Source organism: Lycorma delicatula, chromosome 7 (assembly GCF_047948215.1).
Source record: "Lycorma delicatula isolate Av1 chromosome 7, ASM4794821v1, whole genome shotgun sequence".
NCBI classification, from domain to species: domain Eukaryota; kingdom Metazoa; phylum Arthropoda; class Insecta; order Hemiptera; family Fulgoridae; genus Lycorma; species Lycorma delicatula.
The window spans coordinates 2,598,987-2,626,310 of record NC_134461.1 but is presented as its reverse complement, the minus strand read 5'-3'; the positions used below and the strand labels follow the sequence as shown (position 1 = coordinate 2,626,310).

Sequence of the window (27,324 nt, the reverse complement as noted above, 5' to 3'; positions counted from 1 at the left end):
TATGTACCAAATGGTACTTATATTTTGATTTTTATTATGAGGGTAAGGTTGCAAATAATTTTATATAGCATAATCACATGAAATTATTATTTTATTTGTTTTCAGGTAATTGCATATACAATAATTGTAGCTGAAGATGATAGCAAAAATGCATCAAGTTTAGAAATGCCTAGCTGGAGAGATGTACAGGCATATAGCATTTGGCCTCCATATCAGGTATTTATTTCGTCCAGTTTTTTCTCCTTTCCCTTTATGTCCATGGCACTTCATCCTCATTAAACTTTCTTCAGTTCTTATTTTCTGTCTCCTTTTCATTTCCTCCCTAACTGTTCTGAATAGATCATTGAACTTGTAGGTTTGCCTCCAATTTGTAAACATGCTTTGTCTTTGTTAATGTAATTCTTTTCCCTCCCATCCAGCATACATGATCAAATCGCTACAACTATCTAAACTTTGATTTTTTAAATATTTTTCTAAATTTAAAAAAATCAAAAATATATTTTTAGCATAATAACTTCCTAATTTGCTACTCTGTTTTTGGTTTATGGAATTGTTACTAATCCTACATCCTTATTTGCCCAGCATATTTATTGTTTCCTGACTATCTTACTTCAAATTTTTTTATTCTACATGGGACTTTTTTTTTATTTTTCTGCAGCTCTATCGATTCCAATATCTTCAACCTTTACTTACTTACCTCTTCCATCAACTCCTGTTTCATATCTTTTTTTCTGTAGTTGTGTGTTCCAAAAATCACATCAGTTTTGAAATCCACTGCTGTTTTCCTTTATTCTTGCCCTGTTTTCAAAGTATTAATCTCTGAATTATGATATAGCGGATGGGAGATTATTGCTTTGCCAGGGCACTCTTTAGATCTCTTTGTTGAGCAAGGTTCAGTATGGCCAATTTCATCACATTCAGCTGAGATCATTTGCTGTAAGAAGTTTTTTATTCAATAAGAAAAAATAATTTAAAAAAATTAACAGTGATTTATACCTTATTGTAGATAATTTGAATGAAAACTTGCCAGGTTTCTAGAAACTTAAAAATGTATTGATTTGGATTAATCGATTTAGGTATTAGGTTACAGTTTTTTTAATTCAAAAATTAACAAACTTCCTGTCAATAAAATATATTCCTTTCCTTTCTTTTTCTTTGCATATTCATAATTATATGTAATTTGTGAGGAATAGTTAATATTATTATTTTAAACAGAGATAAAACAAGAAAAAACTGTAAAAGACAAAGATATACTGATAACATATGTTATTTATCATGTTGAATATTATAGAGATAAAGATCTTTTGGATTTAAGAAGGAAAAAAGATGTAGTGATTTCAAATTTTATTTCAAATTTAACTTTAACTAAAATCAATGGTATAAATCAAAATCGTATTAATCTGTAGTATAAAACTATAAATCAAAAATGGTATAAATAATTAGACCTACTAATAGATAATGTCATTAAATTCAATCAGATCGACAGATTGATTGTTAGTGTGTTTAATTTTTGATATCTATTTAGATATGTGTCTTTGGATATTTAACAGGTGATGGAACCGTATTATCCATTTAAGAATTCATCGGTTGAAGATTTCACTGTGGGTGAAGAAAGTTGTGAAGGTCATGCTGTTGGATACTGCAATGGTCCTCTTAAAAGTGGCTCTACATATCGTGTGAAAATACGTGCTTTTACCACTCCTGAAAAATTCACAGATATATATTATTCTTTTCCTATACAAACAGGTGATGTTCTGTTGTTTTCCTACAACATTTATATAATTATTTGATTTAACAAATGTAATTACGTGTCAATAATTGAAACTAATTGAGATGTAGATCGGTTTCAATTTACAATGCGTTAAAATTATTGAACATAAACTATTAAAGTAGCAAAATAATAGAAATTTTAAAATTAATTAGATTAAGACAATATTTATATTGATTTTAGTATATTTCTATTTATTTATCAAATTTTTACTGTTGCAGAGAAAAAGGTAGGTTAATGTTAACTATACTGCTTAATTTTAACTATATTACTTAACTTTATTAAGCACGAAAAGCGCTTTAAAAAATTCCAAATTATGTTAGCCTTCCAAAAGATTACTTTTTTCGATAAATGGAAAGTTTTTTAAAAATAATTACTAATTTTTCTGTACCATTTTTCAATTTCCATTGCTGGAAGATAACTTTTTTATAAAGATTACAATTCATTTCAAGTCATACAGTTCATGTACTAAGCTAGTGAAATTTTTAATGCAGTAAAATTTTCATTATGAACAGCCCAGTGTTGATGTCATCTTGAAGTCATTCTCACTAGCACTTTTTTTTTAGAAATCTTATTGTTTCATTTTCACTTAAATGGTTAACTTTATTATATTATGTAACCATTCTTTTGTATTTTTTTTCTCTTTGGCATTCTTCAAGGTCAAGAAGCGAATGAAAAGTTTAGGTCATCTCTTTGAATATTGGTTTGTCATCACCTTCAAGTTTCATCCATATATATGTATCTTCTGTGAAAAACTGAAATTTTTCCATGCATTTTGTAATTTAAGGTAGTAAAACAATTATGTTCTTTATTCATTAAAATACAATCGTTACACACTTTTTTCATGTGTTTGATCGGGAAAAAAGTTTTTTTTTTTGAAACCCAGAATTAAATATGTAATATATACAGTACATGTACTAATAATATAGTAACAAAATCAAATTTAAATTAATGTCGCCATTGTAAACAAATGACTAGAATATGGTGCATCCATTAGATATTTACACATATGTAAACACTCATAATTTACTAGTAGTATGCAACTGTTTTTTGAACATTATAAAAATAATTATTAATTTGCATATTGCAATTCTAATGCTGTTCAATTAAACATCTAAATTTTACAATTAAATATACAGAGCAAAAGTATGGAAACCTCTCAACAACTTTAAAACCATTCCAGATAGAATACTGTAATTCTCTGGATAAGGTATCTATCGGGCAACTACTTTACCTTTTGACAAGAAATAGAATTTCAACCACTCTCTTTAGGGGTGGCCCAGGGGTTGAAACTTAAATACTTTAAATGGTAACAACCTTTGTGTGATAAAGGTTTCTTTAAAATGGTATAAGATCTCTTTAAGAAAAATGGTATAAATAAAAAGTCTGTATGATGTCTATACCCAAAATGGCAATGAGATAAAGTTTGTAGTTTGAAAAAATTACATTGATTACTCAAGCCTGCAAAATTTGGGTTGTGGAATGTTTTTTAACTTTTGATATATAATTGATTCATATGCATTTTTTTGCAAATTTCAATATTTGTTAAAAGTCGAAGACTGTAAATAAAGCTCTGGCACACAGCTACCTCCAGGTTCATACTCCTCAATGTTATCTTCATTTAAATCGCTTGTGAAACCGTCTATTTCAGGTAAATTTTGTGGTGGAATTGGCACCGGTACATCAGGACCGTGAGGAACTGGGCATAAAGTGGATGGCATATCTGGATAGATGATTTTATTTTTTATTCTTCAAATTGAAGCTGTGAACACCGGTCGAACAAAAGTAACAATCATCGGTGTGATTTTGTGGCTCTCGCCACACCATTGGAAATCCAAATCTGAACACTTCTTGTTCATCCTTTGACCGCCGTCTAAATCCTTCAACACATGTGTAGCAAATGCGGCGGAGTGCCCAAGTTTTGTCTTAATCCCCTATTTTGACTCCATAATATGTGAGGTACACTTGTTGACTGAAACTTGTTATACTTTTTTTTGCCTTTCCACCATTAACTTATCGCTAATGTAACAAAAAGAATCTGTAGAATTTTTGCAGCCTCTTTTAGCCATTTTTAAAACGGAAGTTTGCTATGTTACATCTTGTTAAGTCTTGTCACAACCTGTCGGCCAAGCTTCCAAGCTTGGCTTGGTGTCTCATCTTCAGGCTATAAGAATGCATAGTATAATTCAAAAAAGTGAATATATTAATTTATTATCAAAAAAAGCTTTATCTATTTTATTGTATCACATTTTTTGCAATTTTTAACTTTTTACAAATTTTGAAATTGCAAAAAATCCTGACATGATGGAAAAATTGAAGGTTATTGTCAGATTCAGCGCTAAAAAATACAGAAGAATCAATTATCAAAGACTAAAAAACACAACCATCTCATCCTTGTTTTATTTAAGAGACTGTTATGATTAAATAGATATTATCGAATAAATTTATTAAAAAAACTTTTTATTAAGCATAATGTTTGCTTATTACAGTTGCTTGACAGTGTGCCAGTCAGTTAAAAAAGGATGAAACTACATTATTCAATGATTCCCTAGAGGCATTTTCTGCTGATTATTGAATTCTCTTTTGTCCATATATAGATGATGTATATCATATATCATCATATCTTGTGGCTTATTATGATAAACAATACTTTTTAAATTGCCCCTAAGAAAGTAATCCAATGGTGACAAGTCGGGTGATCTTACTGGCCATTCTATTTGACCTCCTTCAGCTAGTCCATCTTCCAGGAAAAATAGATTTCAAATTTCATGTACTTGAAGACCAAATTGAGGCAAGGCACCAAATGTTCTGAAAGTTGGAACAACAACATTTTGATGTTTGGAATGACATGGTCGTGAAGCAAAGCCTCATACTTAACTGCATTCAAATTTCCATTAACAAATATATGATATATATATATATATATATATATATATAGAGAGAGAGAGAGAGAGAGACAATGCCTGCCCATAAATTTACTTTGTCTGGATATTATATATATGCCTCATGATACCGTGGATTAATATCAGTCCAGTTTTAACAATTATGGCAATTTACGTGACTTTTAAAAAAAAAATGTGGCCTCATCACTAAAAATTCTGTTGCTAATAATTTAGGATCTTCTTCACAAAGATATTCATAATAATTTTGCAGACCTCACAAATCTTCTTTAACTGTATAAATCTTCATTAAGTTCTTGCAGCAGACAAACTTTGAAGGGTTTGAGGTTTTCACTTTTTAATGTTCGAATAATGTTGCGTATGTTCTCATGTTGCTGTTTGAGTCAAGGAATGAGGATTCTCAATAAATACTTGCATAATCTCTTAACGGTTTCTTATTAACTGTTGGAGATTTAGGCCTCCTGGTTTTCTCGTATTATTAATCTTAATCTCCCTGTATTAAATTGTTTGATGATTTTTGACACTATATCTTTTGAAACTTCATTATATGACCTAACTCTTCACCAAATCCTTATTTCATTAAATGTGAACACACTAGTGTGTTTTCAATAGCAATGTTGGCAGTAGTACAGAAAAGATTAATTCAGTAAAAAACAGTTATAAAAAAGGTAAAAAAAGATATAAATAACAAAAGTGGCTTAAAAATGCGGTTAAGATAGACAAAATCAATTAGTCAACCGATCATAATAAATTCTTAAAAGAAACTAGTGTTGTAATGAAAAACTCTAAATGAAATATTACATAACAATGAAGTAGCTTAATTTTTCAGTAATGGTAAGAGATCATTGATGATGGTCAGCATGATTGGTGAAAATATTTTTATTTACTAATTAAATTTGAACAAAAACAATTTTTTGTGATAAAAAATAAATTTTTTTAATTTTTAAAAATTCAAATTTAATTTTAATTAGATTAAATTTTAATTTAATCTAGTTTATTTATTTATTTATCCTCCTCTATGAATCATGAAACCTTGCCGTTGGTGAGGGGGCTTGAGTGCTCAGGGATACAAAGTAGCTGGACCGAAGGTGCAACCATATCGGAGAGGTATCTGTTGAGAGCCAGACTAAGGAATGATTCCTGAAAGAGGGCAGCAGCTCTTTCAGTAGTTGTTAGGGGCGTGAGTCAGGACGACTTGAACGGCCGTATCAACATCACTCAGTCCTCTGAGTACTGCGCAGCTGAAAGCAATGGAAAACTACAGCTGCTTTTTTTCCAAGAAAATGTGGCTCTCTGCATTTTCACATAGCAATAATGGAGGCGCCTTCCTTGGTAAAATATTCCGGAGGTAAAATAGTCCCCCGTTCGGATCTCCGGGTGGGGACTACTAAGGAAGGGGTCACCAGAAAATTAAAAAATAACATTCTACGAATCGGAGCGTGGAATGTTAGAAGCTTGAAAAAGGTTGGTAGGCTAGAAAATTTAAAAAGGGAAATGGGTAGGACAAATGTGGATATAGTAGGAATTAGTGAGGTTCGGTGGGAAGAGGAAGGCGACTTTTGGTCAGGTGATTTTAGAGTAATTAACTCAGCGTCAAATAATGGGCAGGCAGGAGTAGGTTTCGTGATGAACAAGAAGATAGGGAGGAGAGTGGAGTATTTCAAAACGCATAGCGATAGAATCATTGTAATAAGGATAAAATCAAAACCTAAACCGACAACGATTGTTAACGTCTATATGCCTACAAGCGCCCATGATGATGATGAGGTAGAGTGTGTATACGAAGAGATTGATGAAGCAATTAAACACGTAAAAGGAGATGAAAATTTAATAATAGTTGGAGATTGGAATGCAAGCATTGGAAAAGGCAAGGAAGGAAATATAGTGGGTGAATACGGGCTGGGCAAAAGGAATGAAAGAGGGGACCGACTTATAGAATTTTGCACGAAGTATAATTTAGTAATTGCCAACACCCAATTTAAAAATCATAATAGAAGAATATACACTTGGAAAAAGCCAGGCGATACTGGAAGGTATCAGATAGATTATATCATGGTTAAGCAAAGATTTGGAAATCAACTCGTTGACTGCAAAACTTACCCTGGAGCAGACATTGATAGCGACCATAATTTGGTGATAATGAAATGTAGATTGGGGTTTAAAAACCTGAAGAAAAGGTGTCAGATGAATCGGTGGAATTTAGAGAAGCTTGAGGAAGAGAAGGTAAAGAAGATTTTTGAGGAGGACATTGCAAGAGGTCTGAGTAAAAAAGATAAGGTAGAAAATGTAGAAGAAGAATGGGAGAATGTTAAAAAGGAAATTCTTAAATCAGCAGAAGCAAATTTAGGCGGAATAAAGAGAACCGGTAGAAAACCTTGGGTTTCAGACGATATATTGCAGCTGATGGATGAACGTAGAAAATATAAGAATGCTAGTGATGAAGAAAGTAAAAGGAACTATCGGAAATTAAGAAATGCTATAAACAGGAAGTGCAAACTGGTGAAAGAAGAGTGGATTAAAGAAAAGTGTTCAGAAGTGGAAAGAGAAATGAACATTGGTAAAATAGACGGAGCATACAGGAAAGTTAAGGAAAATTTTGGGGTACATAAATTAAAATCTAATAATGTGTTAAACAAAGATGGTACACCAATATATAATACGAAAGGTAAAGTCGATAGATGGGTGGAATTTATTGAAGAGTTATACGGAGGAAATGAATTAGAAAATGGTGTTATAGAGGAAGAAGAGGAAGTTGAGGAGGATGAAATGGGAGAAACAATACTGAGATCTGAATTTAAGAGAGCATTAAAAGATTTAAATGGCAGAAAGGCTCCTGGAATAGACGGAATACCTATAGAATTACTGCGCAGTGCAGGTGAGGAAGCGATTGATAGATTATACAAACTGGTGTGTAATATTTATGAAAATGGGGAATTTCCATCAGACTTCAAAAAAAGTGTTATAGTTATGATACCAAAGAAAGCAGGGGCAGATAAATGTGAAGAATACAGAACAATTAGTTTAACTAGTCATGCATCAAAAATCTTAACTAGAATTTTATACAGAAGAATTGAGAGGAGAGTGGTAGAAGTGTTAGGAGAAGACCAATTTGGTTTCAGGAAAAGTATAGGGACAAGGGAAGCAATTTTAGGCCTCAGATTAATAGTAGAAGGAAGATTAAAGAAAAACAAACCAACATACTTGGCGTTTATAGACCTAGAAAAAGCCTTTCGATAACGTAGACTGGAATAAAATGTTCAGCATTTTAAAAAAATTAGGGTTCAAATACAGAGATAGAAGAACAATTGCTAACATGTACAGGAACCAAACAGCAACAATAACAATTGAAGAACATAAGAAAGAAGCCCTAATAAGAAAGGGAGTCCGACAAGGATGTTCCCTATCTCCGTTACTTTTTAATCTTTACATGGAACTAGCAGTTAATGATATTAAAGAACAATTTAGATTCGGAGTTACAGTACAAGGTGAAAAGATAAAGATGCTACGATTTGCTGATGATATAGTAATTCTAGCCGAGAGTAAAAAGGATTTAGAAGAAACAATGAACGGCATAGATGAAGTCCTACGCAAGAACTATCGCATGAAAATAAATAAGAACAAAACAAAAGTAATGAAATGTAGTAGAAATAACAAAGATGGACCGCTGAATGTGAAAATAGGAGGAGAAAAGATTATGGAGGTAGAAGAATTTTGTTATTTGGGAAGTAAAATTACTAAAAATGGACGAAGCAGGAGCGATATAAAATGCCGAATAGCACAAGCTAAACGAGCCTTCAGTAAGAAATATAATTTGTTTGCATCAAAAATTAATTTAAATGTCAGGAAAAGATTTTTGAAAGTGTATGTTTGGAGTGTCGCTTTATATGGAAGTGAAACTTGGACAATCGGAGTATCTGAGAAGAAAAGATTAGAAGCTTTTGAAATGTGGTGCTATAGGAGAATGTTAAAAATCAGATGGGTGGATAAAGTGACAAATGAAGAGGTATTGCGGCAAATAGATGAAGAAAGAAGCATTTGGAAAAATATAGTTAAAAGAAGAGACAGACTTATAGGCCACATACTAAGGCATCCTGGAATAGTCGCTTTAATATTGGAAGGACAGGTAGAAGGGAAAAATTGTGTAGGCAGGCCACGTTTGGAGTATGTAAAACAAATTGTTGGGGATGTAGGATGTAGAGGGTATACTGAAATGAAACGACTAGCACTAGATAGGGAATCTTGGAGAGCTGCATCAAACCAGTCAAATGACTGAAGACAAAAAAAAAAATATTTATTTATTTTTATTTATTATTTGAACTTAACTAAATTTACTAATTTTCAAAATCCAAACTTTATCCTACTGCTATTTTAATAAAGACATTGTATCAACTTTTCATTTATAGAGTTATTCTTATCTTAAAGAGACCTTTAAATGACATATCACACAAAGGGTGTTACCGTTTAAAATATTTGAATTAACAACCTCTGGGCCATCCTCAAGAATTTATTTCTTGTCAAAAGGTAAAATAGTTGACAGACAACTTATCCTAAAAGTTACAGTGTTCTATCTGAAATAGTTTTAAAGTTGTTGAGGAATTTCCATACTTTTGACTTGGTCTGTATATCCATTGAGAATGAAAGTGAGGTATATAGTGCAGCAGAACTGATTAAGCAGTTTAGAGGGGTCAATTTTCTGACAGTAGTGAGGGTAGGCAAGTAGTGCACATGGTCTCCCTCTTGTTTCATCATAGCCAACATGGTTTGGATCGGAGCTCATCTGTGATCGCGACACAGAGCTTTTCAGAGATAGGTCAACATTCTGTGCAAAAATGACATTCCTAGTGCAAACACAATTCAGTCCTGGGTTAGGCAGTTTGAGGAAACTTGTAGCACACTAAGAAGAGGTACACATGGCTGACGCAGGTCCATTATAACACCGATCAAGCAGTCATCAAGACATTCTGTTCGGAGGCATGCTGTGTGTGTTGACTTGGCAATGTCAGATCACAGTTTAAGAAGGATTCTGCATTTTGATTTGAGTTTTCAACCCTTGAAAATAATGGTGTCTCAATAATTGAGCCCAGGAGACTATGTCAACCACTAAAATCTGTGTGAGCAAAGGCTTGTACAGAACTCTTTCAAGGCAGCTTTCTTCAGAAGTAACAAGGCACATTTTCACCTTAGTGGGGCTGTGAATAAGTAAAATTTCTGCTGTTAGGATGAAAATAACCCCTAAATTATTAATGAAAGACTGCTACATTCCCCTAAACTAACAGCTGCTCTGTAACACAATTTGGTGTGATAGGCCTCCACTTGTTTGAAGAGTATGGCATGACCGTGATTGTAAATTCTGAACATTATGTCTCAATGTTGCAAAATTTTCTGCCACCTAGAATGGAAGAGATTGTTGAAGAGAGACTTGTGGTTCCAACAGGATGGAGCTACAGCTCACACCGCCTGAATTCACTCGATGTTTTGACAGAAAGTTTTCCTGGAAGTTTGGTCTGTGAGGGTTGATGTGGAATGACCTGCACAGTCACCCGGTTTGAGTATTTGTGATTTCTTTCTTCGGGGATATCTGAAGGAAAAGTTGTTAAATGTTGTCGCTATACCCCGTGATATGTGCGAATGAACTGTACAAAGCTTCAGAGACCGTCTCCAACAGTATTCAAAACTTAATGATTATTAGATGGTATGTATCGCTAATTTAGAAAATAAAAACATTTTTTCTCTATATACCCCATTATGTTTTTATAACTCCTCAAAACTGCTTAATTGTTTCTGCTACACCCTGCAGAATCAAAACTTTAATTTATTTCAATAAGAAGTTATTTCTTTTGTTTGGAATTTCATTTTTGTTAAATGAATCTGAGATAGTTAAAATTCATCTTTACAGATCAAGATAATACTCCATTAATGGTTGGATTGGCAGTACCACTTGCACTTTTGTTTGTATTGGTGGTTATCATTTTGGTTCTACGCAGGCGTCGTTATGCAGCTAAAAATGCAACAGAGAATCGAGCCAGTGATACACTATCATTACCTGATAGTGTTATGGAAACTAGGTAATAATAGTATTAAACTAATCTTGCAGGATTTGCCATGTAATTTTGTTAATTTTAAATTGATTATTTTTATGAAACCAACTTATAGAATTAGTATTTATTAAACACAAAACTTTTGAGTGTTTTAATATTATTTTTATTATTGGTGACATATGCTTGCAATCATGCTGTTTGATTATTATTATTTTTTTTTTTTTCATTTAATTTTCATGTTTTATAAAAAAATCTCTACATATGTATGCTGAGGAAAAGTATAATGGTTTTATACCATTTATAAGTTGTTATCAACCCAAACCCCCATAAATGTGATAATTTCTGGATGGGGAAGTACTCCACCATATTTATCAAACATATTTAAGACAAAAACAAATGAAACTGTGTTGAAAGTGTAAAAAAGTTAGTTAAAATACAAATCTGTTTCACTGGATCATTGATGTGTCCAATCACCATCGTCCAGTTGATGTTACCCAACCAGAATCACTACTAATGTTTTGTAGCAGCTATATTTTTCATGTTTTTTTTAATATTCTTACAGTTTTTTACTGTAACATTTCAATAATTTTACCTCTGTATACTTCAATCATTGTACAAATGTGTTTTTGATAATGCATTTATGAATGTATCAGTGAGCATACTAATGTTTATAGCAACTATATTTTTCCTGTTTTATAATGTTCTATACAGTTTATTACTGTAACATTCCAGTCATTGTACTTAACTTTTTCTCTGTTTAGAAATAAATTATTACTGCAGTTAATGCAATTTATTTTTAATTTTGTTAAAATTTAAATTGCTAGATTTTTGCAACAGTCTGCTTGTTAAATATTTTTACAAATAATTAGCATTATGATTGCCCGATCTGAATGTTTGATTACCCAGACAATAGTATTTATTTGCATTTGTTTTGTTTTTTATTAAAAATTTTAATATTTCATTTTTTGGTGTCTTACATTCTGCAGTTTGTAATCTGAAACAGTTGGCATTCTATTACTTATGTTTCTCAGGTGATAATAAACATCTTGTTGTTTGCTTTAAAAACATAAACCACCAGATTTAGTTCTGTTATTATAAACAAAAATTTTTGTGCTATTGAATATTAATATTATCAATGTGTTTGTTACAGTCGACCGATACCATTGGATAAGTTTGTTGAACACTATAGGATAATGTCAGCTGATTCGGACTTCAGATTCTCTAAAGAGTTTGAAGAACTGAAACATGTTGGCCGTGAACAACCGTGTTCTGCTGCTGATCTCCCATGTAATAGGCCTAAAAATAGATTTACCAATATATTACCATATGATCATTCCAGATTTAAATTGCAACCAGTTGATGATGAAGAAGGATCTGATTATATTAATGCCAATTACATTTCAGTAAGTATAATTTGATTTTGTCCTTTTCCTTTCTTAGGCTGCAGTAATATTATATGTAATTGTTAGGGCTGAAATGTGTATTTCTTTTCTTCCTTTTCTTGAATTGGCCACCTTAGGACTGCAATAAATATCTTAATAATTTTTTTCTCTTGACTTCCTTTCTTCATTCTATCTTCATGCTTTAACTTTCTTTACTCCATCTGCAGTCATATTTCTTTTTCAGTTTTCCCTGGAAACCCTTATTTTCTAAATTTAAGATTATTTCTTCTCTGATATTTAGTTCTCTCATATCCTTTAAAGCTTTATTGTACGAGGTGTTGTTTGGTTTTTGATTATAGACAAAATTAAAACTTCTTTTATTCAGTCCTTTTCTTCCATTTTGAAAAGATCTCCAAAAACATCATCAGTTTTTATTCTTGTAACATTTGAAAGTCTGACATTAAATCTATAAATCTCATCAATTTTTCTAATCCTTCACTTATTCTCTTGAATTTTAACTGCCCCTAATATTTTTCCCCCTTTCTTTATCTCTTCAATTTCGCTTATCTTATTCATACATAAACACTTGGAGGCATTCAAACATTAAGGTCTAATAAATGTATTATAATGCCTAATTTTCTTTTTTCTGGAAATTGATTTTTCATTGTACAAACGCTTTGTTAAGTGATAACATAAGATACATTTTATTAGGTTTAACTATATTTGATACTTTATCTAAAAGCATTAGCTTTAATTATTTCACATAGATATTTAAATGTTTTCACTTTGTTATTAAAATCTATAATGTAAAACAAAATGTATATTTCGTTTTTAAAATCTTTAGAGCATAATATTTGTCATAAATTCAGTTTTTTGGAAAGAAATTTGTAAACCAGCTAACATTTTTAAAAGATTAGTTTGAATTTCTGCAGTTTTAATATCCGGGGGGAAAAAATTGCCAGATCATTTGCAAAGGCCAAACAATTTATTCTTACTTCCTAGTTTCATAGTTTTTAACTTTAAAATTTCCATCTGTTCTTTCCATTCCCTAATAATTACTTTTTGTTAAAGAAATCCTTACAAATACTTATAAGGATTTCTTTTACTAAATGCAAAGTTTTATCGGAGCTCTTATATGGTGAACAAAAATTTTCTGTTTATTGAATCGTAAGCTTAACTAAAATCCACAATAGTGATTACAATACCTTTACTCCTTTTGAAATAACCTTGAATAGTTGTTTTTAGACTAGAAATTGTCTAAACAAGACAACCATCCCTTTCTGAAAATTCCTTGTAATTCTCCAATTTAAGGTTCTAATTGTTCTTCCATAATATTTATGTAATAGTTTTTTGAGAAAATTTTATAAGTTAAAAGTAACAGTGAGATGCCTCTACAGTTATTTACATCGTTTTTTATGGAGAGAGCAATTTCCAACATCAGAAGGAATTTTTTTCTCTTTCCAGATTTGAACAAATAGCTTTTTTAAGCTTTCAACTGCGTATTTCCACATTTCAGCTACAATTGAGTCTTCACCAGAAGCCTTAGAAAGTATTATTTTTTAAAGTTTTAGTTATCTCTTTTAATTCTTTTATCTGGTGGATTTGAATCTGAACATTTTTTGATAGGCTCAGTTTTTGTAAATTATTCTTTTGTTTCTTCACAATTCAGTAGATTTTTAAAATGATTGGCCAAGATTTCACATTCACTGATAGGGATTCATCTGTTCTTTTGAAACTTAAACTTGGAGGCTGATAATTTTTTGGTTATTTTTAAAAGTTATATAAAAATCTCTTGTTTTGTACTTTATAAACATTTTCTTCTATATCATTTAGCTGATTCTTCTCCTGTGATCTTTTAACATACCTTAAAACTTCAGGAAACTATTTTTATCTTATTATTTACATTCACTTGAATTTAAAAATAATACAGTACTTCATGCCTTAATATGTTACGGTAATTATATTTGTTAATCTCTTTTAATGTATATTTTAATGTTGTTAAGATATAGTTCAAACATTCATGCATGTTATGGTGAAATATTTTAATTTTGTTTAAATTTTTTGCTGTAATTTTATATAATTCGGAGCTGTTAAGAGCTGTTAATTTTTGTACATTTTAAATACGTATATGATGTTATCTCTTGTACATACAAAAACTCAATCAGTTTCATTATATTAGCTTTCGTTTACAATATCATTCACTCTTTTGTTTCTTATACAGATATTATTTTTTTTTTTAATTTCTATTAATTACAGGGTTATAATTCTTCAAGAGAATTTATAGTCACACAGGGTCCCCTTCATTCAACTAAAGATGACTTCTGGCGTATGTGCTGGGAGAGTAATTCACGAGCGATTGTCATCTTAACACGTTGCATTGAAAAAGGTCGTGAAAAATGTGACCATTACTGGCCTTATGATACCTTGCCAGTTTATTATGGTGATATATCTGTAACAATGCTCAATGATAGTCATTATCCTGACTGGACAATCACTGAATTCATAATGTGTCGGGTATGTATTAATATAAAGAATTAGTTATATGATAGTGGTTATGTCATAAGAGATTAGATGTGATCTTTGAATGTGTATGCTCTTTGATTGTTTATTTTTACCTCCACCCATCCTTTTCTTGTGCATTTCCATGCTTATACCCTATCTTACTTAATTTAATAATTTTAAAAACCAGTAAAAATCACCAATGTTTCTATAATTAAATTTTTTTTATTATTTCAATTGCAGTTGTGATATTTTTAATGATCACTATCTTTATTAAGTTGAAAAAATATTTAGTCGAGCTGGGAAATTTATACTTCTTTTAATTATGGAAGATAATTTGTGAGAATAAATTAAATTTGTAATACTCACGTTTGATGCGAGTATAACTATACTTTTTGATGGAAACTACAGGTTACTTAAAGAATTTACATAAGCAGTTGTGGTTTGTTTTTAACTAACCTCCTTAACCCTTAACTACTTGAAACCTGGAAACCAAATAACTATGATCTTTTCACTAAGGTGAAGAAGGTTGACTAGTTGCTATCAGCATTTTGAAGCCAATGAGAAGGGTTAATAATTGGCTAGTATCCTGGTGGCATAGTATTCAAAGAGAATCTGTAATATGTGATGTGCAGTCTGATGGATGCCTAAATATGGGTGGTAATTATACAGTGCAGAGAAATAACATTATGTGTACAACTACACATCTATATATCATGGCAAGTCATCACTTTTCTATGTAACAAAATCTTCTACATTTATATTTTTTGTTTATTTTTACCAGCTTACCAGAAATTTTTTTTAATAGATTTCATAACACTAATTTTATAAATATATTTAATTCCTGGAAATATAATTTCAAATATTATTTTATGATTACTGTTTGTAAGTTTTAATGGGGTTAGTCATTTGTTAAGATCACAATGCAAGATGTGATGAGAAGTGTTTTGTGTTTGGATTCTGACTTCCAGAACCCTATTATGTTAGCAGATTTATGAATAAAAAACATTTTAAGCAAAAACATTGATTACAAAAATATAGTGTAAACTTCCTTTTTTGTGGGAGGAATCCGTATAAAAAAAAACTTCTTAGAATTTTGTATTGACATTTATTCATTGCTTAGCATAGTATAGTCTTTTAGTAATATGAAATAATTATATATTTGGAAGTTAAAATCTAGAAAAAATATTTCAGATAAGTTTTCATCTTTTCATAACATATGCGCATATGCACATGTTCATATATGTCTGTTTGCTAAAGCAATGATTATATGATTGAATGATTGATCTCTGGCATGTTGCAATCAGAAATCTGGGGATTGTAAAATCCTAATATTTTATTTCTTCGTCAATTTAATGTCGATGGTGAGCTGTATCAAAAATTCAAAAAAATAAATTATACTATACAGAACAAGTATTCACTTTAATTATAAAACCTGTAACCTGTGATGTAAACCTATCGGAAATACAGTAAGAAATGTTTTCAATGAATTATTGTCATATTGTGTGTTTTCCCAGGGAAGGTTTTAAGTCGTAGATCAAAGCACAACTTTACATTTTAGAGTCTCCTGAACACGATTTGCAATGTTCTATATACATATGTAGTTTTTTTTGTTTTTACTAAGTATTTCAAAATTTAATTTTGTAGATAGCTTGTGTAGGTCTAAACACTAGGAATTTCAAACATAAAATATTGTTCAATTCAATTACGGACATAATAATGAAATAGTTTTATTTCATTTTTAAAGAAGATGCAAAAACAGACCTGTTACTGAAATATTATTTATAATTTTTTTTAAATCATCATGTAGCTGGATAATTTACATATTATATACAATTAGTGTTTGATGTACAGTATTCTATTGTACAAGGCGCAGTTCAAAAGTAAGGGCTGATAAATAGTGGTTTGCAACATCGATTGGTTCGCATATTTGCAGTAGCTTTAAATGTCCATTGAGCACTTAAAGCCCAACCACCACATGTGTAACCGCCACATTGCTGTCAGTTCATTGTTGTTTGCCTGTTTGTATGATCACTGATTAGGTTACAAGAGAACATAATGCTGCCGAAATTCACCATTAATTGTATTAAACCTGTGTACCCGCTGCAATGAGTGAAAGAAAAATGAGGCAACGGTGTCATGATTTTAAGGAAGGCTGTTCAAATCTTCACGATGAACAGAGAAGCGGCAGGCCTATTGTCTGGACTGACAAACTCGTTGAACGTGTGAATGCAGTGAGAAAAAATCGTCGCTTTATGATTAGCAAGTTTCAAAGACAACATTGTTGAGAATCACGACTGACACTCTAGGCTGATGTGTGCGTGATGGATGCCGAAAATGTTGACAAGTGCTCACAAGATGATTTGCACATGCCTTTCTCAACCGCTTTAACTTCAAGGGAGATGAATTTTTTCTCATATTGTCAGCGATGATAAAACATAGATTTTGTATGTAATTACCGAGACGAAACTACAGCCCATGCAGGGGCTTCATTCCAGTTTACTTAAACTGAAAAAATTCAAACAAGCCCAGTCTCAAAGTAAAACCATGGCAACTGTATTCTGGGATTAAAAGGGTGTGCATCTGATTGATTTCATAAAACCTGGAACATCCATATATCACAAGTTTATTGTAAACAGTTCTTAAACTGTGTCGTCCCATTCAAAACAAACGACAAGGAATACTGAGATCAGATATTGTTCTTTTTCACAATAACACACATCCACATACAGTTGCATGCACAATAGAAACGATTCAAAAGTGGATGGGAGATTTTTGATTCAAAGAAAGTGAAGAGTTGAAAATCTCTGTGTAAAACTGGCTGCTATCCTAGGTGGCAGAATTTTATGCAGTGGGTTTGAAGAAGGTTGTTTCATGATATATCAAAAGCGTTTGAAACAGAAATTTAAGTAGAAAAATAAATATGTAAATATTTGAAACCGTTAATAAATTTTTCATTTTTCAATCGTTCTCATTTTGTTACAATCAGCCCTTACTTTTGAACTGCACTTTGTGAAATTTTTTTTCTTTGTATAGTGTTTTATGAAAATAATCAAACTCTGTTAATTTTTTTATAGGGTGATCAACAGCGTGTAATCAGACATTTTCATTTCACAACATGGCCAGATTTTGGTGTCCCAAGTCCTCCACAAACGTTAGAGTGAGATTTGTCAGAGCGTTTAGGGAAAGAGTTGGGGCTGATCAAAGGCCTATTGTTGTACATTGCAGGTTTGTGTTTAATTATCCTATCTTCCTGTATTCATAGATTATAAACACATATTCTGTCTATGTATATTATGTTTCTTATAATAATTGTACCATATATAATTAAATAATTAATTATGTCTGTAATATTTTATTGTCATTCTCAAACTTATTAAAAATGATTTCAATTAAAAAAATATTCTGCATTTGCACTAGTGATAGTCGATAGGTATTTTATTCGTGTATTTTAAACAAGTACATTCATGCCTACTGCTGTAATAGAAATGTTAAAGGTTACTATTAGTAATGACATATACTAATGCAAGTAATAAATGAACATTAGGTCTGAAAAGAAAGTAATAATGCAAGTAATAAATGAACATTAGGTCTTAAAAGAAAGTATAGAGGTTTTTAGAATGCAGTGTTAAATAAGAATATTTAAACTTAAATTTGATAACAAGATTCATTCAGAATGAATAGTCAGTGGATGAATTTAATGAAAAAGAATTCTACAATTTCTCTGTTGATCTACTGGTATGTTATTGGAATATACCCTATGCGCCACAAAGTAAGTGAAATACTTTAGGAATATATTGCACTGATGAAATTTTTAAAAAAATTCTTATAAACATAACTGTTTAAAATGGTTTCCTTTTTAGCTACGGTACAGATAAGCTCAAATTTTAATATAAAAGTGTTACTAATGATTCTATATTTTTTATATATAATATACAATTTTTATGTGTAATTAATTTAATCTCTTTTGAAAATATCTAAAGTTAAAATGCATTGTTGGGTAAAAACTGGATACTTTTAAATGTAATGCTTTACAATCGGTACAGATTTTTTTTTCAAATAAACTGAAACTCTCATTAATAACAGTTTAATTATAAAAGAATTATAATAACAGAGAACAAAACATTTCCAACGGAGATAAGTGTTTTGCATAGTAGTTGTTTGTTACGATAGCTTTTAGTATTATCAGTATTTTAAATTAAATAGTTTTATTGTCTTTTTCAATGGTGATAATTAGCTTTGTTTTATTTCACAGTGCCGGTGTAGGTCGATCTGGTACACTTATAGCACTGGATAGAATATTACAACAGATCAACCATTCCGATCAGTGGATATATTCGGAATTGTCTATGCTATGCGAAAAGAATGAGTATGGATGGTGCAGACTGAACAGCAGTATATTTGTATACATCAGTGTTTATTAGCCGTGTTGGAAGGTAATGAAGTACAAGGTCCTCCACGTGAAATACATCATAATCAGGGTTTTGAAGGTAAGCTGACTTATTTTTTTTCTTATTTTTATGACTTATTATTTTTTTCTTATTTTTATAACTTACTATTGTTCATTTAGCACTATGTTGTTTAATATACATTTTGTGCTTTGCAACTACATTACACATTACATTACTAAACTACATACCCTTAAGCTGATAAAACAAGCTGTTTTGAATAAAATTTACTTATGCATGTTTAAATTACTACAGAATTTAGTAAAATGCTAGTATTATTTCATTTATAGTGATAAAATTGATATAAAAAACATAAGTGATAATCTTTTTACATGAATGGTTTGAAAATATGAAAAAAGAATGGTATTAAATTTAGATGAATATACATTAAGAAATTATTTTTGTTATAACAATAAAAAGTACTTTTTACCTAATGATCATCATTGTTTCATTTCATTTTATTTCTATTTGTTTTTACAATATTAGCTTACTACTAAGGAAATAGTTTTAAATTTTCCTGCTTACAAAATGGATTTGATATTCTATTCTAAACTAATGGTCGTTTAAAAAATACTAGTTTTTATTTAAATAATGAATGTTTTAAAATAGTTTATCCAGCTTGTTAAAAATGTAGGTTTTAATTTTAACGAAACTGTAGAACTTATAAAATATTTTAGATGCCAACAATTGCTGTTAAATAGTTGAACAGTATTTCATCAGTAAGAAAATATACTTGTAGCTGAATTTCATTGTCAATTATCTTTGGTCTGTATTTTGTCTGTTGTGAAATTTTATATTATGCTAACATAAAAAAGATGTATACTTATATTCAAGGTAATAAAAGTAAATTTATTTACAATCTTTTCCTCTTATGAATAATATTCTTTGATTGCTTTGTAATTTTTACAAACTATAATGTCAATATTCTGTTTTAAGTTACTTTATTATTAACTTTGCTGTTACTGGCGTACTCGATCTTAGATTTTTTTTAGGAAGTTTTATTCTTAAAATGTCATATGCAATTGTACTTTTATCTTTGGATTTTCTTCTCTCTTCTTTTGGAATTTTAAAAATATTTTTTCTTGCAAGTTATTTAATTGCTGAAAATTATATAAGTTTTATGCCTTTTTTTATAACTGTGATATGAGAATTGCGTAATTCTTTTTGTTTAATTAAAACTGATTTTTATTCACTTATCCAATGTTACCTACATTAAATATCCTCACTTTCATCTCTGCTTCTTCAGAACAAATTTTTATAAAATATATTAAAAATATTAATTTATTAATATAACAATGTTAATATATTAACATAATCATTTAAATCTTTTAATTTCATATTATTATTTGGATAAAAACTTAATTTTTTTAGTTTTGTTTGTATTATTTGTATATTATATAATTTAATGTAATTTAACAACTTACTAACTCTTTTATAAAGAGATATTTATAGACAAAATGATAATAAATAAATACATAATAAATACTTCCTTCCTTAAAATAAATTATCAGCATAATGATTTGTTTGATTTTCATCAATGTTATCAGTATTTATTTGTGAAGATTATTTTGTACAGTGCAGCTTCTGTTAGGGGTGTACTAGGTACAAATTATAGATTGAATGATAAGTTACCCCATTTGATTTATATTGTGCCAATTTTAAATTAAACCGGGAAATTGTATGGAGGAAAAATTAATATACCTTCATGACATTTATAAATAACATATATATTATTACACTACCTGTAAGGTGGCCTATGACACCCCTCCACAGCTAGGCCCTCCGGGCGGGTTGCCCTGGTGGATGGCATCTAAGAATAGGATTATTAGGTGCTAAAAATTGATTACCTCTTGTGTAAAAATATTTTTTTTTGAATGATGAAAACTGATATAATGAAAGTTAAATTAGAAATTTAACTCTAGAAATTGATACTAATGAATCAGGATTTTCCGCTAGTGTTTGGTAAATTCTGGTGCCTACTTTTTGGTTATAGTTCATTATTTCATGAAGAAAAACAAATCACATAAATAAATAACAAGTATGTAAAAAAAAATTTAAAAACACCTCTCTTAAATTAAATTCACTAAAAGATAAAAAAATAATTTTAGGAAGGTATCTCAGAATGGATTTGGCAACAAGCTTTGATGGTGATGTGTAAGATTATGTGAAAGTCATAGCTTCAAATTAAAAATTTGATGTTTTTGCCAATTTTTTTTCTTATGCGTGTTTGCACTCCCCACTCTTTAAGCCATTCATCACATAAGAAAAGATTGGCAAAAACATCAAATTTTTAATTTGGAGCTATGACTTTCAGATAATCTTACATATCACTGTCAAAGCTTGTTGTGTCAAATACATTGTGCGATACCGTCCTAAAATTATTTTTTACATTTTAGTGCGTTTTAATTTAATAGTGTGATGTTTTAACAAATTTTTTTACATATTTTTTATTTTCTTCTTTTTAGTGCATTTAATATAAGAGTGGTGTTTAAAAAGTTTTTTTTATTTCTACATATAGTCTAAATAAGTTTATACTGTACAGCTGTGCTAGCGCACAGGTTTGAGCGTATTTAGCGAAAGATCGAATCAGTTGGTTTTACGATGGGTGAGTGCAATCAAAACATAGGGCTAAGTGATTTAATTTCCGGATAACCAAGAGCGTTAAGCAGTTAGCACTCAACCTGCTGATATATACGCCATTTGAATCGTGAAAATCAGATGAGCGGTAGACCTCGCAGCGTTCGAACTCCACAGAACGTTCAACTACTCCAGCAAGCAGTTAGACGATCTCCAAGGCGTCCAGCCCGTAGGTACGCTGCCAGCTTGTGAATAGCTGATCGAACAGTGAGAAGAATTTTTTACACAAAGACCTGCACTTCCACCCGTATAAAATAATGGTTGTGCAGGAACTTAGTGAACGTGATCGAGCCAGTCGTATTGCATCTTGTCACGCTATCCTTGAAAATGTTCCAAACAATGCAGTCGTACTCTCATCTGACGAAGCGCATTTTCATTTATCAGGTTATGTCAATAAGCAAAATTTTCGTTATCGGGCAGAAAATAATCCTAGACAACTGCATGAGCGACCTCTCCGTAGCCAACATGTTACAGTTTGGTGTGCTGTAGCAGACTTTGGAATCATAGGCCCGTATTTTTTTGAGAAGGAAGGGCGAACAGTTACAGTTACGTCTCAACGTTATGTACACATGCTAAACAACTTCCTGAAGCCAAAACTGAATGAAATTTGAAATCGTGTTGTATGGTATCAACGGGATGGTGCAACCGCTCGCACAGCAAGACAATCTATGGAAGTCCTAAGACAAATGTTTCCAGGGCGTTTAATCTCACTGCGAGGTAACATGCCGTGGCCAGCTCATTCACCCGATCTTGCTGCTTGTGACTTCTTTCTATGGGGCTACTTAAAGAGTAAACTCAAAGCTGCTATCCGACACGAAATCGCGGAAATTCCACAAGAGATGACGAGAGTAATGCACAATATCCGAGTGAGGCTTCAGTCGTGTATAGACAATGACGGTCGCCATTTAAATGATATTATTTTTAAGTAACTGAAACTTTAATCATTTAGATATACAATAAATGGCAATTATAATTCTTATTATGGTATAATAAAAGTTTGACTAAAATCTATTACGTATTTTTTTATTAGCCCTTCAAACTGGGAAGTTATTTCTGCCACTGGTATATAGAAATTTTGGGATATATAAAAAAAATGTATATGTATGTATGATTATATATATATATATATATACATACAAATGCCGTTTATTAGGGTAGGATTATATGGTAATACATCCTTCAAGTTCATTTTTATTTGCTCTTTATGTTCTAACCTTTATTCTCCTAAGTTTCACCTACGGTTTACTTTCATCACAAAATAATTAAATTAACCTAGGTGGCTTAGTGTGTGTGGCACCAATATACCAAGTGTACTTTTTGTGAGTACACATTTTTGTACAAAATTCTGACATATAACTAAATCTCCCTCTTCTGATTTCTTTTAAAAAACATTTTAGTTGCTTTCAAAACATTTACTTAATATTTCATTTTTAATATTACATTTTTTATTGATTGTCAATATTTTTTTTGTATGATTTTATTTTCCCTAACACTTTTTTAAGATTTTTTTTTCTTAAATTTTTACTTCTGTCTAATTTTGAGGACCACTTTTTCATTCATGACCTGTTCATGTGCGATTCTTGTGTTCGGTTACTTTCAAATGCTAATATGCTAATGCCTCATACCATAAAGGTGCTGGAACATTTTAACACAGATACGATGGTCATCTGAACAGAAATTGGGTAGTATCAGGGTAGTATGTTTATATAAATTATTCTTTTAAGTAAGAAGAAGAAATAACAAATGAAAAGTAAATAAGAATCATCATGCCTACGTGATCGAACATACTGCTTTCAAAAAATCATATGATTTTTTCCTTTCAAATATTTAGAAACAACATATAAAAATTAATTTAGATAATAACAATAAATAGCAAATGAGTAATTGTCTATATTAACAAGCATCATAATAAGTTAAGTGAACATTATTATTAATTAAATAAGTGCGTAGAACAAGTAATTATATCATAAACAAATTTGAATTAAAACAAATAGACAGTGTTAGTAACCTTAAAAGGTGTTTTACCTTTTAAGGTGCTAATAGTCTTGATGGCATGAACAATTTGAAAAATTGAATATTTTCAATGGATAAGTCATTAACGATTTATTAAATTACACAGAAACCTCTTAAATATGGAACAGGAAATTGTAAAAAAGCAGTTCAAATTTTTATGATTGGTAATAAACATAACTTGTGTACTGGTCTCTGTAATATTCTGAGTGGTGTTTTGACATCCACAACATGTACTAAATTATCTGTTCCTGCAAATGTGTTTATTATTAGACCGTGTTTACCCACTGTAGAGGAAAGAAATTTTGTCTGTTATCAATACTAAGTCTCCCTCTCGGACATTCCTTTTAGGAGTTAGCAATTTGTTGCAATTGATTTCAGTAGTTCTTTGACCACTTATTCCAAACACACTGGGTAAATTTTTTAAATAATTGCCATTGGCCTAAACAATCAATAGAAATTTCAGTGACATCACAGTCAGAAATTGAACTAATAGCAGATCCAGTGAGAAGGTGTTCGGTCGTTGATGGTTGTGGATCTTTCAGATCAGAAGAATTAGCAGGCGTGAATTTAAAATAGCTTCATCAGTTTGGAAGTACGATAGAAGATATCGCTTTAAATTTAAGAATAGTTTGTCCTCTTATACGACAAAGATAATATTTAACACTTTTTATCCCGCTTTTCCACAATCCACCAAAGTACAGGGAAAACTGAGAGATAAATGACCACCAATCTATCCCTCTCAAAGATCTGAATATTGTGTTGGGATGCCTTTGATTTGAATATTATTGTAATAATAATAATATTGATTTGAATATTATTGTAAATAACAGTTCATGGAGAATGTTATTTGTGGCCTTAAAATTTGTTCTGTTATCAAAAAAAATTTGCTTTGCTATACCTCTGTGATGTGGTAATGAAAGCATCTGACATTAAGTTGGGTACTAACTTGTCCTGAATGGGAACTGATTGTCCTGAATGCCCCTCGTATATACCTTTCAATGATAAATCTGTGAATCCATGAATTTGAAAAGAGAATAGAGAATTATTGAATTAAATCTATTAATCATAATATTGCTCAAGCTGACTTTAATTGGATGTATAAATATTTCCATCAAGATAATAAATGATAGGCAATATGTCGTTCTATTGACATTTAGCTTGCAATAATAATTGCATAAAATGTTCACATAAAAATACTATTGGCCCACATAAAAATGCTATAACAGTTTTTGTTTAATAAATTTGAATATCCAATTGTCAAAATGGTTATTCCGTAGGATTCCTAATGTGCAAACATCTTCATCCTTGTTTAATAAGATATTACAATTAGTGTTTAATGGAAAGAGATTCAAATCACTAGAGAACCATTGTGTAAAGAAAACCCAAACTGATTTAATAAATGAGTTATGTCTGCATTTAATTTCTTTAACATATTTAAATCGTCACATCCTGTAATACATTCAACATAGAAGTTATTTAATATGGTTTTGTAAGCAAATGGAAATTGATCTTTATTTTTTCACTGTGTGAACAAGACATCTCATAGCTAGGAATGATGCACTATTTGTTTTGTAAGTCACAGTTCTCGAAGCGTAGTATTTTAATTCTTTGTTAGTGAAATCCTCTGTTAGTAAGATCCTTTGTAGATTACTACTATCTTCTGACCTAACTAAAATTTGTATTAACATTTTCACAATGTCAGCTGTAAAAACATACTTATGTAACCTGAATCTAAGTATTATTGAAAAGAGATTCTGCTGGACAATAGGACCAACTTGTAAGTTATCATTAATAGACAAGTTGTTTGATGATTTAACAGAACCATCATAAAACAACTTGTTTCTTTAAGCTGATGTGGTAATTAAATACATATGGTTCTGTAATTATGAATTCAGTATACTTCCTTTTGAGAGACTGACTACGGTTAAGATTGTTTACCAAACTTAAAAATCTTCATTTCGCATTGTTTCACCCAGCACAATTTCTGGTTTATGTGGGAGTTTAACAACAAATCTTCTATGTACATTTCTAAATGTATTTTTGAAGAATGGGTTTTTTCAGAATCAATGAACAATTAAGCTTGTGATTTCAAGTAAAGAATGCTGAATGATGTAATTTCAAACAAAGTTTACAGACATATTTTTTTACTAGGGCAATGTGTAATAAAATGACCAGGATGTAGACGATTGAAGACAAATGGTTTTTTTTTTTGTTAGAACTCCCTTTCGATTACTTATATTTTAGTCTTCAAAAATTGTGCATTTGTAAATAGGATGGTTTGAACTGCACATGTAACAAACAAATGGTTTGGAATGGTAATCAAATGATTTGTATTTGTAAAATTTTATTATAATATTATTGTTAGTTACCTTGGTTATGTCTTAATGTGACAACTCGATCTAGTTTTAGAATCCAAATTAACAGACACATTTTCCAGTAGTTGTTTTCTGTTCTTGAGAAATTTGACTAAATTCTGAAAACTGGGAAATTGTGTGAGATAACTTTTCCTTCCACAGTCTGTGATAGGGTCCATTTTGGAAATTAAAGATTGTGTTAGTCAATTCAAATGCATCAGTTGGCAAATGAGTTACAGATGAACAAATTACAATAAAATGATAAGTGCTAGATATATTATTTACATGATGAATGGCAATATGTAGATATTATATATTATTGTATCTATTTTTTAATAAAGTGATACCTACTGAATAGTTCTCATTGGTAATGGATAAATTTTTTACCATATCAAATGCAGTGCCTTTTAAGAAAGAATAAGGGGATGTAGTTTTTGTATATCAGAAAGGTCAGCTTTTGAGTGCATTCGATCGTTGAACATAATGAAATAATATTACCATTCTAATAAAGTACCATCAAATACTGGTTACTTATTCAGCAACAATTGAATCGGGTTGCCTAGCACATTAGATGTATTTTGACAAACTCTGGCTATCAAAATTATAGAAATTTATTAATGACCTCAATTACATTCTGTGGCATGCAAGAGTTCTCCCCAATGTGAATCCTATCATTAGCGATAATGGGATCAGAATCTAATTCTTCAATTTTACATTGGATTGTGTCATACTTTTATTATAGTTTTATAAATTTCTCAGTTTAATGGTTAATGAATAACCATTGTGAAAGTGAATAATAGATTAATACCTAAAAAAAGGTATCATCAGTGATGATGTAAATAAATAAATGTAATAAACAATTAGTTACTTAGCTATATGACATGAAAGAACTTATTATTGAATATTTTTGTGGAGATAAATCTCTAGACGACCAGTGTTTTGTTCAGACGACCAGTGTTCACATGTGATTCTTGCATTCGATTACTTTCGAATGCTAATGCCTCATACCATAAAGGTGCTGGAATATTTTAATGCAAACACAAATATTTACGATAGAATAGATTTATTTCACTGAAACAAAATATGTAAGAATTGTGAGGAGCTATCTATGGTGGTTATCTGAACTGAACAGAAAACTAATAGAAACTGCTGGGAAATATGTTTAAATAATCTATTCTTTTAAGTAAGAAGAAGAAATAACAAATGAAAGATAAATAAGAAGGAATCATGCTTACATGATCAAGCACAAAAATTTACAAAAATAATGATTATTAAATTTAATCGT

At 30.5% G+C, this 27,324-nt stretch overlaps 1 pseudogene; it reads left to right on the top strand.

Annotated features, from left to right (window-relative positions):
* Positions 1 to 27,324, top strand: part of LOC142327861 (tyrosine-protein phosphatase 10D-like) — a 98,223-nt pseudogene that overhangs the window by 19,951 nt on the left and 50,948 nt on the right.